General features: G+C 43.1%; 1 long non-coding RNA gene across 1 annotated transcript; it reads left to right on the plus strand.

The window, feature by feature from the left end:
• The first annotated feature begins 6,341 nt into the window (after positions 1-6,341).
• LOC114032383 lies at positions 6,342-15,872 on the plus strand. The gene is made up of 3 exons (XR_003567827.1): positions 6,342-6,430; positions 13,443-13,521; positions 15,210-15,872. It is a non-coding gene; the product is annotated as an uncharacterized LOC114032383 (long non-coding RNA).
• The last annotated feature ends 938 nt before the right edge of the window (positions 15,873-16,810 follow it).

Consider the following 16,810-nt stretch of genomic DNA (forward strand, 5'->3'; position numbering starts at 1 on the left):
ACAATTAAATTTACATGTCAATTCTAAAACTCCATTCAATTCAGAAGAAAGTGAATATGCGGCTTTATGGCTGCTGGTGGCGGGACAATTTGTACTAACAAAACAGGAGGACGAGAAGCCGAAAAAAGAATTAGAAGAACAGAAGCCCCATCCTTGGGACCCCCTCCTCTCATTACCCCCACCATATATCCCTCCACCACCAGCTCTGCACGTGGTTGCAGGGGGACTTGAATCTCCTTCTGCCCCACTCTCACCTGATTGATTTCAACCCATCCACTCCTTACCACCCTCTCAGGAGAGAGCTTAAGCAATCAGTTAGAGATCAGGAGAATTTTCCCCTCTCCTCCAAGACCAAGGTTGAATCCTTTCCCCCAAGAGAGGCCCGGCTAGCACAGGGAGGATTGGGGTTTGTGAACGCCACTTTGAGCACCTCAGAGGTGAGAGGGTTTAAAAAGGAGGTGAAATCATCGTTAGAAGACCCTGTGGGTTTGGCAGAACAAGTGGATCAGTTTCTCGGCCCCAATACTTACACCTGGCCAGAGTCAATGTCAATCATAGGGATCCTTTTCACAGGGGAAGAACAATGACAAATAAGAAGGGCTACTATGAGGGCTTGGGATGATGCTTACCTGTGCCGGCAGCGCCGTGCACTCTCCTCCTAACAGGAGCAGGCTGCCAGGGTCACATCTACCAGTCTTCGGAGCCCACCCGGATAAACATAGAGACGAGTCGATCAGGAGGTGCAAGCACTCGAACTTTACTCAGAGACCATCACAGCAAGGCCAAGCAGGAAAGCAAGAGCAGGAGCGAGAGAGCAGGAGCAAGCGAACAGGAGCAAGAAAAAGAGCTCCGATCCCTACCCCCCCCTTATGTACCTTCCTAGCCCCTCCTCTTTGCCGTCCCACCCCCATGTGGCACAGCCAACATCAGACAATCCCTCACACCTCTCCCTTTTTGTTTAATCAAGGGGGTGGAGACGGGGTCTCAAGACTAGGGCCTCAGTTTTGAGTGCCTCTAATGAACTCTAAGAATCCTAAGGAAACACCCTAATATAGTGGGTAGTAACAATAGCAGTATAAATGCAAAAAGAGCCACAAATGCCCAATGGGCCACCAGGGAGGGGATAGGGAAAGAGGTATGCTTAATCCAATCGCCAAGGTGATGAACAACACCATCACTTTGTCTCGTGCTGGTGCCAAGTGTCAGATATGTTCCGCTCCAGTCTAATTAACACCCGCAAAGCCTGGAGTTCAGAGGAAAGATCTGCAGCTTGGATCTTTCATGCTTTGTGAAAGGGCATCTCAAGTGGCGTTATGGTTTAAGGGTGTTACACAAATGGATCGATATCGGCCATAGCATGGCAACTGCTGTCTCAATTCCAGCCACATAAGTTCATTTCCAATGTCCTGGGTAGCCAATGCTATTTTATGAATCTGCTCCTCCAGCTGCTGATCAATATCAGCCTGCACTTGGAGGGCGTGGGCGAATTTATTGGCCAGCTCCTCTATTTGTGAGGCAAGCAATTGCTGTCCGCTATATAAGTCCTGTATCTGGAACTCCTCGAAGATGGATGCTGCCAACGCAAGTACCCCCAGCCATTCTCTCTTGTGTCGACGATAATTGATTGCTTTACCTATGTCCTCCCACCTGGCATCTTCAGCAGTGGGGAACCAATTGGCAGGGGTCTTAGCTTTTGTCAGTGTAAGGTGGCGAATGGCGAGGAGGTACAATGTGGAGTTCAGGGTCCAGCTGCCCTGTAAGATGATCTCAGGAGTAGCCTCTTCCCACGTCAGGATTTGTCTTTGAGCACCTTCTACCAGGATACATCTCTCCACTCCCGGCTCCTCCTGTTGCTACAGTGTGGCCTGGGACAGGGGTGCCCAGGGCACTGGAGCTGACGCAACCTGTGGCAAAGTCCTGATCGTGCAAAAAAGTGAAAACAGTTTACTCAATTTAGTCATCCCAACTGTCTTTTCCTTCTGCTCTCTCTGAATTTTCTGTCGTCTGTGTTCCTTCTCCTGTCCTTGTTGTCTCTCCTGGGGCTTCTTCAACTCGTTTTGTTCTTCTTTCTGATACCCTGTGGCTCCGGCCATCAGGATCTGTAAGACTTAAATACCCCGGACCTTTCTCCTCAAAAGGGAACTCTGGAGGAGGGGGCCGCCCCTCCATGTGATAGGCGGAGCTTTTTTTGCTTCGCTCTTCCTTTCTCTCCCCCCGCCTACTCTCCCACTTCCTGTTTACAGTGTCTTCTGCCTCACTTCCTGATTCTTCCTCACCACTGACTTCCACTTCTTTCACTATTTTATATACTTCTTTCCCTAGCACCTCCCAATCCGGGACCTTACAAACGTCTGTCCCATCTTCCTTCCCTCACCCTGTAAGCTACGGGGTCTTGTCTCTCTTCCCGCGACCAGACCAACTGATCCGCAGGGCCCCTGGCCTATTTCCTCGAGCCCCATGTTGGGCACCACTTGTGCCAGCTGTGTCGTGCACTCTCCTCCTAACAGGAGCAGGCTGCCAGGGTCACACCTACCAGTCTTTGGAGCCCACCCGGATAAACATAGAGACGAGCCGATCGGGAGGTGCAAGCACTCGAACTTTACTCAGAGACCATCACAGCAAGGCCAAGCAGGAAAGCAAGAGCAGGAGCAAGCCAGCAGGAGCAAGAAAAAGAGCTCCGATCCCTACCCCCATTATATACCTTCCTAGCCCCTCCTCCTTGCCGTCCCACCCCCATGTGGCACAGCCAACATCAGACAATCCCTCACACCTGTCCCTGCCCCATCTTGCCACAACCCCCACGTGGCACGTAGCCAACATCAGACAATCCCTCACACTTACCCGATAGCACAAGGAGGACCTAGGGGAGAGCAGAAATTTCCCCTTCAGGACCCAGGGTGGGATCATAACAACGCAGCCCATAGGGAAAATATGAAAGATTTGAGAACAATGATTGTCCAGCGGATTGGAAATGCAGTCCCCCGGAGTCAGAATATGAAGAAAGTGGCGGGGGTGAAGCAAGAAAAGGATGAGACCCCCTCCGCTTTTCTGCCTAGACTTAAGGAGTGTATGAGGAAGTTATCTGGGCTGGGGAAGCATGACCCCACTGCCCAGAACTTATTGAGGGTATACTTTGTTACCAATTCTTGGCCAGACATTAACAAGAAGTTACAGAAACAGGACGGGTGGCAGACAAAGCCTCTGGATGAGTTACTAGAGATGGCTCAGAAGGTATATGTGGCCAGGGCATCAGAAAAGAAAAGAGAGAGGGATAAGAACACCAAAATCATGTTACCGTCTCTAAAACAACAAGGGGAACAAACTAAAGTGATGCTTCAGACCGTACAGACGGTAGCTGGGTCAATGATGAAACCACAGGCAAAATTATCAAAGTCTTATGGCAGAGGAAGAGGAAGGGGGTTTAGACCCCTGGGGGAGAGAATGGAGTGGGGTCCCTTAACCTGTTTTGAATGTAGGCAAGAGGGCCATATGAGAAGGGAATGCCCTTCACGGACGTCTGAACAGAGGGTTTTCTCCCTTACGGAACTGGAAGATTAGGCGTGTCAGGGGTTCATCAAAATGACCCACCCAGAGCCCTTGATAAATTTAAGGGGGGAACCAAAAAAGGAAGAGTTATTGTTCTTGATTGATACCGAGGCCACTAGATCTTCAGTCATATAGTTGCCCCAAGGGACTAAATTATCCAAAGATACTCTACTTATTTCTGGGGTGAAGGGAGACACCTTTACTGTTCCCCTTACTGAAATTATTGAATTTGAATGTGAAGGAATAGCAGCCCATGGGAGACTTCTTTTGATACTGGGGACAGGGATCAATTTGCTAGGTAGGGATCTGATGAACAAACTCTCAATTCAGTTAATACCTCAAGGAACCCGAATTATCCCTACAAAAAGGATGCTAGTGTTAAGAGAAGGGGAGGAAGAAGAAATCGACCCCAAGGTCTGGGCACAACCCCATAATCAGGGGCAGGTAAAGATCATCCCAATTAGAATCACATTGAGAGACCCAACAGTGACAGTCAGGGTCCGGCAGTATCCCATTCCTTTGGAAGGAAGGAGGGGTGTGTTAATTCCTCTTTTACTTGTAACCATGTTATTGATTGGAACCTTTGCTTGTGCTTCTGCCTCTTTACATAATCATTTTACTTGTAATCAGAGTGTGACACCATGGGGATTTCCTTGATGCTATTTCTGATCTGTTCTGTAACCCCCGCACAACTTGCTCCTGCTTCCTGGTCAGCAGAGAAAAATATGTTTGAACAATTAATGGAAACTGTAGCTCAGAATTTTAACTTGACTAACTGTTGGATTTGTGGTAGACCCCAGAGACTATCCCAATTGCCATGGGTTCCTGTTCCTCTGAAACCAGAATGGCACCTTTGCAATAAATCTGTAGTAAATAGTGAGAAAGGCTTTTGGGAAGATTGGGAGGAACGTTCCTGGCAGCTTACTGAGGAAAGGAAAGGATTATTTTGCCTGAACCAAACAGGAGGGAAAATTGTATTAGGGGAAAGTTATTACAAATGGACCCTCACAGGAATTACGGGAACAGAAACATACAGTTGTATTGAGGTCCGACAAGAATGGAATAGCAGGGGCACAAAGGACGTGGCAGTCCTCCTAAAAGATCATAAAAAGGCTGAACTTTGGGAAAAAGCAACCCAATGCCAGAGGGTGGAAGGAATTCCAGAAGTCCCCTATACAGATTGGGGATGGACCAACGAAACTGGGGAAAGGGACTACCTCTCATATTATTGGAATAAAGTGAACCGGACAGGAGATCCCATCACAACAAGCTGTGAGTGGGAGGAGAATGTAGCCCTGTGGAAATGTCAGTATAAGGATAAGAACTTAGGAGGTGGACCTCTAGGGCTCTCTGACATGTACTACTACCCAATAGTAGGGAATCACTCCAAAATTCACTGGGGGTGGTCGGGGAGCTGGCACCTAAAAAGCCAGCTTCGAGAGGGCACTATTGGATTTGCGGCCTCACTGCCTACACTCACCTCCCTTTCGATTGGGCTGGAGTTTATTATATTGGATTAGTCCGCCCCAAATTCTTTTTCCTTCCAGGAAGGGAGGGAGGCCATCTTGAAATAAGACTATATGATAGCCTCAGTCAAGATCGGCTAAGAAGGGCCCTAGACGCCTCTGTTGCCAGCACAGGCAAAGCAAATGGGTGGGGCAATGAATGGCCCCCAGAAAGAATCATCCAAACTTATGGACCAGCTACTTGGACTCAAGATGGGAGCTGGGGATATAGGACCCAAATTTATATCCTTAACAGACTAATTAGGCTCCAGGCAGTGGTAGAGATCATTACCAACCAGACTGCAAAGGCTCTGGATCTGTTAGGAGATCAGGCTACCCAAACCAGAGAAGTGGTCCTCCAACACAGATTAGTTTTAGATCACCTATTGACTGAAGAAGGTGGAGTATGTGGAAAATTAAATCTATCCACGTGTTGTGTAAAAATTGATGATAATGGGGAAGTGGTAAAAGGAATTACTAAAGACATTGGGAAATTGGCTCATGTTCCAGTTCAGACTTTGTCCTCTTCCTTTAATACCTGCTAGTGGTGTTGGTTTGGAGGTGGTTGGTGAAAACAAACCTTATGGTTCCTTCTGATTGCCATAACTGGAGTTATTCTTCTTCCTGTATGTCTCCCGTGTATGATGCGGTTAATCACTAAGTTAATACACGATGAATCGTCTAAGATGATTAGATTAGAAGAGAAAGCCGAGGGGTCAGTTCAGCTAGTGATCTTAAGGAAGCAGGGATGGACTCCAGTAGAGCAGGAAGATGGGACTAGGCCAGAAGGATCAGAAGTAAAGGATGAAATAGTGGAGGGAACGTACCGAAACAGGTGTGAGAGGTCTTCAATGAACAAATAAGAGGAGGGATTGAGTGAGATTGGTGAAGACTTCTCATAAAATATAATCTTATATGAGTAAAATGAGGTGAAGACCCCTAATAACAATATATGTATATCCAGGTCAGGAAGCTTGCAAATAGCCCAAATAAATGTGTTCAAATTGTTGCAAAAACAAGTATAACCGCAAATTGTTCCAGGAACTGAAATGAGGAAATAGGATGTAACCCAATGTACCAAAAGGACACTCGAGGGGGGAAGGCAGGTGCAAACAGTGTAACGATTCTATAATTTTCCACTGCTGTTGCTGGGATAGTTTTGCCACGTTTAGATTGTGCCCTCAAGGCTTGCATCAATGAGCTGAGAGGAAGGGGGTTAGGTTGGGGGAGTTGCGGTTAGGATCTATAAAAATGCTTGCTTGGCTGACACTGGGCATGGTCTTGCATTGAAATACTTTTGGTGCAAGTTGCTGTTCTCACAAGATGGTAATAAAATCCTTTCTACTTTCTACCTTGAGAAGCCTCTGAATTTAATTCTGGTAAGGGTCGTTGCTGTCCCACACCCTTCCTTCCTTCTTTCCTTCTTCCATCCCTTTCTGATTCTTTTTTTTCTTTATCTCTCTTGCTTTCTTCTTTCCTTCTTTCTTTCTTCCCTTCTTCCTTCCTTCTTTCTTTCCCCCATCCCCTTTTCTCCTTTTCTTTTCCCTCTGGTTTATTTCCCAACTACCCCTCCCACTCTTGAGTAGAGTGCTCAGAGGGTAGGTGCCTCTCCTAAGTTCTATAGAATTCTTTGAGTCTGCATTATTAAAACTATTGCTCATGAGCCCTGCTGTTGTACTTCCCATTAACAGTCAGCCAGTAGATATAATTAGCTCAAAAAAAGAGTGATTATGAAAATGAAATAGTAAAAACAGTAGCTATACAATGACATTCTAATGGGCTTTTGCACTCTACTTCCTTTTCCTTTGGAATGTGAAGGTCTGAATGAGGGTTTCAATTCTGAATGTTTCCGCATTTTTGAGAAGCCTTGCTTACCTTTTTTGGTGTAGTCATTGGAAATGGAAAAATGGCATTAAATATATATATATATAGATATAGATATATATCTATAGATATATATAATACTCTCCTATACTTTATTTCAGTTACCATCCCCATAGAACTTGACAAGAATTACTATGACTGAAAGGTTTTTTGAGTCCTTAGGAAAACTTTATTTATGACAGTATTCACAAGTAGACTGAGATGCATTCTGCAGCTCATCTCTTTGAGTTTCTGGACTGTATGCTTAACCTTTCTGGATGTGCAGCAGCTTCCATGTCTGAAATGACTTGAAGGTATCTGTCCCTTTCCACAGAGCTCCCCGCTGGGCCCTGGGCCCTCCCCAGGCACCTGGAGCCCTGCCACCCCCACCCCCTCCCCTGGACTCTTTTTGCCACCATTCTCAAAGGGCAGTTGAACAGAGAGCATAAAGATGGTTTGCTGTGGCATGGGCTGTAAGCCTCTGTGGAGTTTACAAGGCAGCCTCAGATGGTTCAGCTTTAAAAAATTAAATTAGGGTTCAAGATCCGTGTTATAGTTCTAGAAAGCGTGTGCAATATGTTAACGATGGCTGTGGGTGCCACCAAGTGTCTCATTCACCATTAAATACTGTTAGAGCATGTCCTGTTTGCTGATGGAAGGGGTGGAGCTGGGCCCTGACACGGGGGCTTCTGAGGGTCCTTGACTCTGCCCAGTCACATTTTCAGTCTGTTTCCCTATAGAGTATATATCCTAAAAAAAGTCCAGTCTGTTCAACAGCCTCTTGAGGTCCTCCAGTGCTGTGCTTCAGTGGCACCGTGTGTCGTGAGATGCACTGAGGATACACGACCACCACCATACAATGTGTACAGGATAATTGATGCCTCATACCAATTGGATGTCCATTTGTTATTGTGTTTGTTAACCCTTATCTCTTAGTGTTATAAATTCCATTTAAAACTGATTAAAGTCTCATTCTTGTAAAAAAAAACCCAAAAAACTCCCCCCCAAAACTACCTATAAAACATTTCCCCGTAAGCCTATGGTATATTCTCATAATAATTACAATAATAATAATTGTTATAATTATAATGATTATAAGAATTTATATTGTGTTTTAAGATGTGCAAAGTGCTTTACATAGGTAATTTTGTTCGATCCTCATGAAAATTATCTATACTGTTATCTCTGTTTTACAGATGAGGAAACTGAGTCTCAAAGAGATTAAGTGACTTGCTCAGGGTCACACAACTAGTAAGTGTATGAGGCAGAATTTGAACATAAGTCTTTCTGACTCCAAGTCTAATGCTCTATCCACTGTACTATCCAGGTGCCTAACACAAACAATGGACAAACACTCAGAGTACAGGAATAGTGAATCACACAAAGGGAATACATTTGTCTGAAGCAATTTCAGTACTGTACTACCAGCACCCAAAATCCTTTCTCTCTTCATGGAGTCCTCATAATTCTCCCCTTGGATATAGCACTTTTTATTATGGTGGCTAGGATCCCAGGGTCTGCTCTTTTCTGCATCTTGACTCTTGCTTGCCAAGGCTAGTTTCCTCTTGCTTTGAAAATTGTATTTTTCATATTATGAACTTGACCAAATTTAATGAAATTGAACATTTTCATATAAAAAGAACAAAAAGAGGATTAATTGTGAAAATGTGAATCTCTATTATATATAGCTTATTTTTAAAAATACATAACAAATTTAGTATTGTTTCCAAAGTTATCCTGCTTGCCTGTCTCCCTCCAAGCTTCCTTCTATTCTTTTCTGGGTTCTTCTGTGCACTCTTACAAACCTCTTTTCTTTCTTTCTTCCTTCTTCCCTCCCTCTCTCCTCTTTCTTTTTCTTTCTTTCTTTCTTTCTTTCTTTCTTTCTTTCTTTCTTTCTTTCTTTCTTTCTTTCTTTCTTTCTTTCCACCACAGTGATTATAAAGTTACCCTCTCTTGCCTGATTCTCCACCCTACAAAACTCCCTTGTAACAAATTTACTTAGTCAAGGAAAACAAATCAAAGGAGTAGCCATGCCCTACTTTCCCTCTGTCAGGAAATAGGTGGCATGCTTTGTCAGTCCTCTAAAAATGTCACTGGGTATTACGTTGATCAGAGTTCTTAAGTCTTACAAAATGGTTTATCTTTACAATGTTGTGGTTATTATATAAACCGTTCTCCTGGTTTTGCTTACTTCACCTTACATTAGTTCCTTTTCCTTAAGTGTCTCTAAATCCTTCCCTTTTATTAGTTTGTGTGGTACAATGATATTCCATTGCATTTACATACCTTAATTTTTCAACCATTTCCTAGCAGGGGTGGGGAACCTGTAGCCTCAAGGTCACATGTAGCCCTCTAGGTCCTCAAGTGTGGGCCTTTGACTGAATTCAAACTTCGCATAACAAATCCCCTTAATGAAAGGATTTGTTCTGTAAAACTTGGACTCAGTCAAAAGAGCACACCGAAGGACCTAGAAGGCCACATGTAGCCTTGAGGCTGCAGATTCCCCACCCCTGCACCTAGTTGATAAGTATCCCGTTGGTTTCCAGTTCTTTGCTATAACAAAAAGTATTGCTATGAATAATTTTGTACAGATGGGTCCTTTTCCTCTTTGAGGCATATGTCTAGCATTGATATAGTATCCAAGAGAATACAGAGTTGAATGACTTTCGGTAACTATACAGTTACACCTGTGAAAAGGTCTCCTTGAATATGCAGAGGAGAAAAATGGGGAATAATATGTCGACTATTGAAACAGCTCACCAAAACTTCCCACAAGACAGAAATCATTGCCAGTTTCAACTTTGCCAAGGAGAAAACTAAATTTACTCTTTTATCCCTACTTTGGGAAGTTATAGAATATAAATCAGTAAGATTTTTTTTTCACATTACTTTAAAGCTCCCGGGTAGAAGGCTCTCAGTAATTCCCAATACAGAATTGATTTTCTCTCACTCATTCTGTCTCTGTCTCTTCTCTCTGAGTGTCTCTCAGACTGTATCTCTCTCTGTCTCTGTCTCTCACTGTCTCTATCTGTCTCCCTCTCCATCTCTCTCTCCCCCTCTCTCTGTCCCTCCCTTCCTCCCTCTCACCCTCCTTTCATCTCTCTCTCTCTCTCTCTCTCTCTCTCTCTCTCTGTCTCTCTCTCTCTGTCTCTCTGTCTCTGTCTCTGTCTCTCTTTTAGGCAATTGGGGTTAAGTGACTTGCCCAGGGTCACACAGCTAATAAGTGTCAAGTGTTTGGTCTGAGGCTATCTTTTCCTTTCTCTAACTCCCTTTTCACTCTCTCTACCTCCTTCCTTCCCTTTCTCTTTCCCTCACTCTTTCTCTGTCTGTCTCTCTCTGTCCATCTCTCTGTCTGTCTCTCTCTGCTCTTTCTCTGTTTCTTTGTCTCTGTCTCTCTCCCAACAGTCACCACCCCTCACTTTAATCTATCCTGAGCAAATCAGAAAGACTGTGAATAACCACATTTTTTTCTGTTGTCAGCTTTAAATACTAACTCAACAGAAATGCTAACAAGCTTTAGATAAGCCTTACAATTTTGGATTTGACATCTGTCCTAGGCTGGAAGAGAAGGAAAGAAGGGCAGGCAAATTTTTGTTTGGTATCTTCAGTTCTCCTGATTGGAAAATTCAACAATAACTGGTCTGCCTAGATGGGCCACTCACCTTGGTGTCAGGGTGAACCCCTGCTTGGGGTGACCAGAGGAGGCAGTGGGGGTGACTAGGAGCTGCTGACATGCCAGCTGCCCCATCTGCCTCCATACTCACTCCATTCTTTCTCAAAACTCAAGTACAGACTGTCTGAGTTTACCTTCATGCCTATACACATCTTGCCTCTCATGAGACTTCTCCTTTAAGATAAAGAGACAGCAACATTGGTACTTTATGACATAATTCCTTCTGGTCAATGAATAAAAGCAAATTAAGATTTCTCTCCCATCTAACAGGTTTGTTCTCAGCTTCTCTAAATCATTTGGTAGAGGAAGTTGCTATATATTGGATATCAGATCTTTATTAAAGAAGTTTTCTGCAAAGATTTTTTCCTGATTATTTGGTTCTCTTCTAATTTTAACTATATTGATTTTGTTTATGCAAAAATTTCAATTTCACACAATAAAAATTGTTTAATCTCCTATAACCATCTCCAACCCTTGTTTGGTCAAGAACTCTTCACATGTCCATACTTATGAAAGGTATCTCCTTTCTTATTCTTCTAATTTGTGATGTAACCCTTTATATAGTTCATGAATCATAGATCCATTTGGATGTTATTATAGATTATGGTGTGAGATATTGGTCTACATCTAATTTCTACCAGATTGTTTTCTACTTTTTTCCTAGCAGCTTTTGTAGAATAACGAGTCCTTACCTCAGTAGTTGAGGTCCTTGAGTTTATTGAACATTACACTCATATGTTCATTTCTTCCTGGATCTTGTGTACCTAATCTGTTCCACCAATCAACTTTCCTTTTTTTTTAATCTGTTACCAAATAGTTTTGATAATTACTGCTTCATAAGTAGCAATACAAGTACATTAAGTATATTAAATATAATAACTAGCAAAGGCTGAGATTTGGTACTGCATGGCCCTTTTCCTTCCCACTTTTTGTCATTATTTCCCTTGAGATTTTTGACCTTATGTTAGTATTGCTAAAGGTTTTTAGGTTTACCAAGAGCTTCCCTTATAAAAGTTCTTATAATTCTTAAGTGCTAAATGAACATGCAGGGCAGCTAGATGAATGAGTGGGCCTGGAGTCAGGAAGATCTGAGTTCAAATTTGGCCTCAGATAATTACTAGGTGTGTCGCCCTGGGTAAGTCACTTAATCTCTGTTTGCCTCAGTTTCTTCACCTGTAAAATGAGCTGGAGAAGGAAATGGCAAACCACTCCAGTATCTTTGTCCAACCCCCCCCCCCCCAATCACAAAGCATCAGACATGACTGAAATGATTCAATGAGAACAACATATGAATGTGAGCTAATGTAGGAGGCACCCTGCAAGTATTCCATAAATCAATATATACACCAGTTATCCATAAGCCTCAGGTCTTAAAGATAGATTGAATTAAATTATCTCACTCTACTGGTTAGTTTTCAGTAAACCAGAAAATGTAATTAGCCAGAATACCTTGTAGAGGTTACCCCCCCGCCAAAAAAAACGAATATCTGGGAACAGTGGGAGGAGGGAGGGAGTTCAGGTGGAGAATTTTCCCCCATTTCTTTAGTCTGACCGACATGGTGAAAGTAAGGGAATGCTAGATTTAGAACACCAGGGGACTCAGTTCTTTTATTTACCCTCTGTGTGACCATGAGCAAATCCCCGAACTTTTCTGACCTTAATTTTTCTCACCTGAAAAATAATCAAGTTGGGCTAATTCTATACATATATTTAGCTTAATTTTCCACTTGAAAGAGCCCAATATGCCAGTTTACAGAGAGTCTCCCCTGTTCTTTAATGACTTGACACCAAATCATTAAGGATATTTGGTGGTTTGGGAGTCTTCCAATTGGCTTAGCTAACAGAGAAATTTGTAATTTTATCTCCCTTGAGATAAACCTGTTTAGTTACTAATTAACTAGCTTAGTTACTAATTAAGGCCCTTTATGCTTTCCACAAGGGCCAGGAGGATAGGTTTCTGACAAAGGAAGGCACAGGCTTGTGTTGCACAAACCCAGGGAGCAGCATTGTGATAGAGTGAGGAAATCTACCGGGGTCTCAGTCCCAGAATCTAATTCAGTTGAGGTCATTACAGATATTTCATCTGACAGCTGCCAGAGGGCAATCAGAATGGGGAAGGAGCTGGAGACCAGGACATACAAGTATCCTTTAACTGAAGTAGGATATTTGGGATTGGGGGGGAAGGGATGCTCGAACAGAGAACCCCTGATCAATTAATTTTCCTCCAGCCGAGTTGATGAAATTATAGTCAGTCAACAAGCATTTATTAAGTGCTTACTATGTGTCAGGCACTGTGCTAAGTGCTGGGGATGCAAAGAAAGGCCAAAAATTCCCCACCCTCAAGGAATTCATAGTCTAATGGGAAGTCAACAGGTAAATGGAGATATATACAAAGTTCAAGAAGAACTAAGTTTGAACCTGGCCTTATACACTTAGGAGCAATGTGATTATTGGCAAATCACTTCACCCCAGTGAGCCTCATTTTCCTTCTCTGTAAAATGGCTATAACACTCACAGAGTTGCTAAAATAATGTTTGTAAAGTGTTTTGCCAGCCTTCAAGGAGCCAGATTAAATGTGAGCTACTGTTATAATTATTGGTTCTCTCACATGTGGCTGAATGTCAAGGTAGACTTTGAGTCAATTATACAAGTGTCAGGAGGTAGAGATGGCCAGAAGGCTTTCTTCATGTGGTACAAAATGGACCAGAGAGAACAGGCAGGTTCTGTGGTCAGAATGACTGACTAGGTCAGTGATGAGAGCAAATAGTAGTATGAGTAGAGAGTGAGTGTGATAGGAGAAAATATGCTGAGAATAACAGGGAAGGAAAACTGACCATGGGGTGGTGGCTGTGTAGGAGTGAGTGACCACAAGGCCCTGCCAGCCCAGCTGTGACATCGATCAGGACCAAGGAAGGAAGAGGCCATTCCATGGAGGTGAGTACCCGAACCTGACAAAATCATGATGATGTGAAACACCAAATATGGCGTCACCTTATACTTCCCATTCTTTGCTCCTCTCAAATGCACCCTTTCTGTAAGATTGAATTGTTGGCATTGGTGTCCAGTAACCCTGATAAAGCTGTCAGCTGCTTGAAGGCATCACTATTCAGATATAGGTTGGATTAGATGACCTTTTCCAACACTGAGATTCTGTGATTCTGTCAATAAGACATCCCCTTCCATGGCCATATGGTAATCATGTATCCCATTCCACCAAATTTCATTGATACTGATGAGATTAAATTTGGTCTCTAGTTTACCTTCTTTCCAGCTACGTGGCATGGTGTGCTGGGCCTGGAATCAAGAAGACTTGAATTCAAATGTGGCTGGAGACATGCACTAGTGTGTTGACCCTGTTTCCTCATCTGTAAAATGAGCTGGAGAAGGAAATGGCAAACCACTCCAGTATCTTTGCCGAGAAAACCCCAAATGGGGTCACAGAGTCAGACACAACTGTAATGATTGAATAACAACTCACCCTCTTTAATACTTCTCTGTGCAATGTTCTAATCTTCTCACTTTTAAGGGGCCCTCCCTTTCACAATTCCATTCTATGATTTTATGTGTGAAATAGAGAATTGTGATAGGATTCCAGGTGAGAAAGATGTTGTGAGAATGGAAACATACTGGTAAGAAATGTAAGTTGCTCTCTATCCTGCTTTCAGACCCCTGTTAACGTGGACTATTATTAGTCAAGTGTCATCAGACTGGGAGAATTACCAAATAAATAGCTTACAGGAGTGGGGAACCTGTAGCCTCAAGGCCACAAAGGCCCTTTAGGTCCTCAAGTGCGGCCCTTTGACTGAATCCAGACTTCACAGAACAAATCTCCTTAATAAGAGGATTTTTTATTTTTTTGGTAAAACTTGGATTCAGTCAAAAGGCTGCACCCAAGGACCTAGAAGGCCACATGTGGCCTCGAGGCTACTCACAGATTCCCCACCCTTGGTTCCTAGCACTCAGTATAGAAAAAGGAACAGTTTTTTTTCCTTCTACTCTGTGAAGACTTGCATCCAGACCACTTGAAGGGCTTGGATCACACAGACACACAGACATACAGACACAGACACAGACACATAGACACACACACACACATATACACACACACCATCACCCTCACCCCAGCCCAGGTAAGTCACTGCTATCAGCATGGTGCCCCTTCATAGAGCAAAGTCTCTCTAGGGCTAAAGGTGAGGGTGGGGATGGGGGTAGGGTAGGGGGAAAGCATCCTCTTTCTTCACCTCTGAAGAAGGTGGTTTGGAAATATTTTGACCTATTCCACAAATAATCTAACATCTCTGGTTACATGTAATTCCTGATGCCATAGGTTCTTATATTCTCATTACAACATCTGATCCGCATTAAGCAAGATAATTTTACCCAACACAGGCAAAAAAGATTTTGAGAGTCTAAGATAAGCACGAAGTGTTAGAGGACAAAAAGTAGAGGAAAAACAGATAAACTAGAAACCAAAAAACTTGCAGAAATTGTAAATATCACCAACAGCTGGTTCTTTGAAGAGATTAATAAAATTGACAAACTTTTCACTAATCTGTTTAAAAGCAAGGCCAAAAATCAAATCACCAGAATAGTACTCACTTTTTCTTTCTTGCTGTGTCCAGAGAGTAAAGACCAGTCATAGCATGGGAACCATAAAGTGAACCCAGAGAAAGGAGGGAGTGGGACACCTTCCCTTCCCCTTGCCCTGCCTGCACCATCTCCTTCATAGACTCCCAAGGTGATTCCTACCTTCCCGCAGGAGTTGGAGCCACAGAGAGGGATGTTGCAGCCGAGTTTCCAGGCAAGATGTTGCTGCCAGCCTGGCATGGAAGCCCTGAGAAGCTAAGAAACCTGGGGATCAAGTCCAAGGGAGGGGTTTTGTACTTGGAATTGGAACTGTGCTCTAAGCTAAATTATTTGTATATGGTTTTATACCTTACCTTGTTATTGTAAAAGTCAGTTCATTTGGTGTTTTACAAACTTCATTTATTGCTTGCTTGACTGACCCTTTCTGTATATAAATATTGATCTGCTGATATGTTCTGTATTACCTAGTCCTGACCTAGTACTGAAAGAAGTTTTCATGTGAGAAATCTGGCAGTACTATACTTATATTGACTGGTAGAAATATTCCTATTTATCTTTGGCATTCAAACTGGTCACAAACAGTTACTAACAGCAGGCAGGCTTTATCCTGGGCCAATGGTATGCTGGTAAATGTTTAACAACTGGCTTCCTCCCCCCCCCCACCAAAAGTACCCATGTTATACTTTTAAGTCTAATCAGCATTGTTAATATTTTTTCTACAACTTTCGTAAGTTTAGTAAATCAATAAATCAAGCTCTGATTTGTAGTGGTTTCTGAGGTATGAATTCTTCCACTGGAAAGTTAACTCCCAGGACCAGGTTTGAGCTGATTCAGCATGGTCATATCCTGGGCCCTCTACATTCTCTCACTTGGTGACCTTTCATGAGTTTAATGATTATCTCTATACAAATTACCTCTGTATCTAAATATCCAACCCTAGTCTCCCTCTTACGCCAAAGTCCTGCATTGCCCCCCACTTTGTCCAAGGTGACCTTTCAGCATATGGCTGGTGTGTAATGCTCCAGGTGCCCCTCCATCTCTGGGAGATGTGAAAAGCCTGGACCTGAAGAAGTGTTTCATAGGAGGCAGGGCCTCATCAATTCTGGGGAGCCAAAGGGGACATTCCACAAAGGTCCTTGAGACAATTTACATTAATGGTTCCAGAGTTAAGCCTGACTATCTGGATGCAACTACCATAGTTACTGGGCTGGCTATATATTATCTGGTTGAGGATTATTTTAAGGCAAGGGTTCTTACTCTGGGATCTGTGGACTTAAAAAAATATTTTGCCAACTCCTTTTCAATATGATTGGTTTTCTTTGTAATCTTACATATTTTATTTTGTGCATTTAGCAACTTGATTCTGAGAAGACATCCATAGTATTCACCAGACTGCCAGACGGTTCCACAACACAAAAAAGGTCAAAAGCCTCCTTTCTTGGCTGTTTCTATAAATGCTTGCATAAGCAGGTTCAATGCTAAGAGAATGGTGTGTGCGTAATGAAGTAGTCTCATACTTGCTCCCTCTGTAGTCTGCCCTTTTAACCTGACATTAATATTCATAGTTAATCTCGAATCAAATGTCTTACTGAAAGAACACAGGATAGCATAGGTGCCCATAGTGGTTCTGAGGAGG

This window comes from Vombatus ursinus, unplaced genomic scaffold, assembly GCF_900497805.2.
Source record: "Vombatus ursinus unplaced genomic scaffold, bare-nosed wombat genome assembly UNPS02005286.1, whole genome shotgun sequence".
Lineage (NCBI taxonomy): Eukaryota > Metazoa > Chordata > Mammalia > Diprotodontia > Vombatidae > Vombatus > Vombatus ursinus.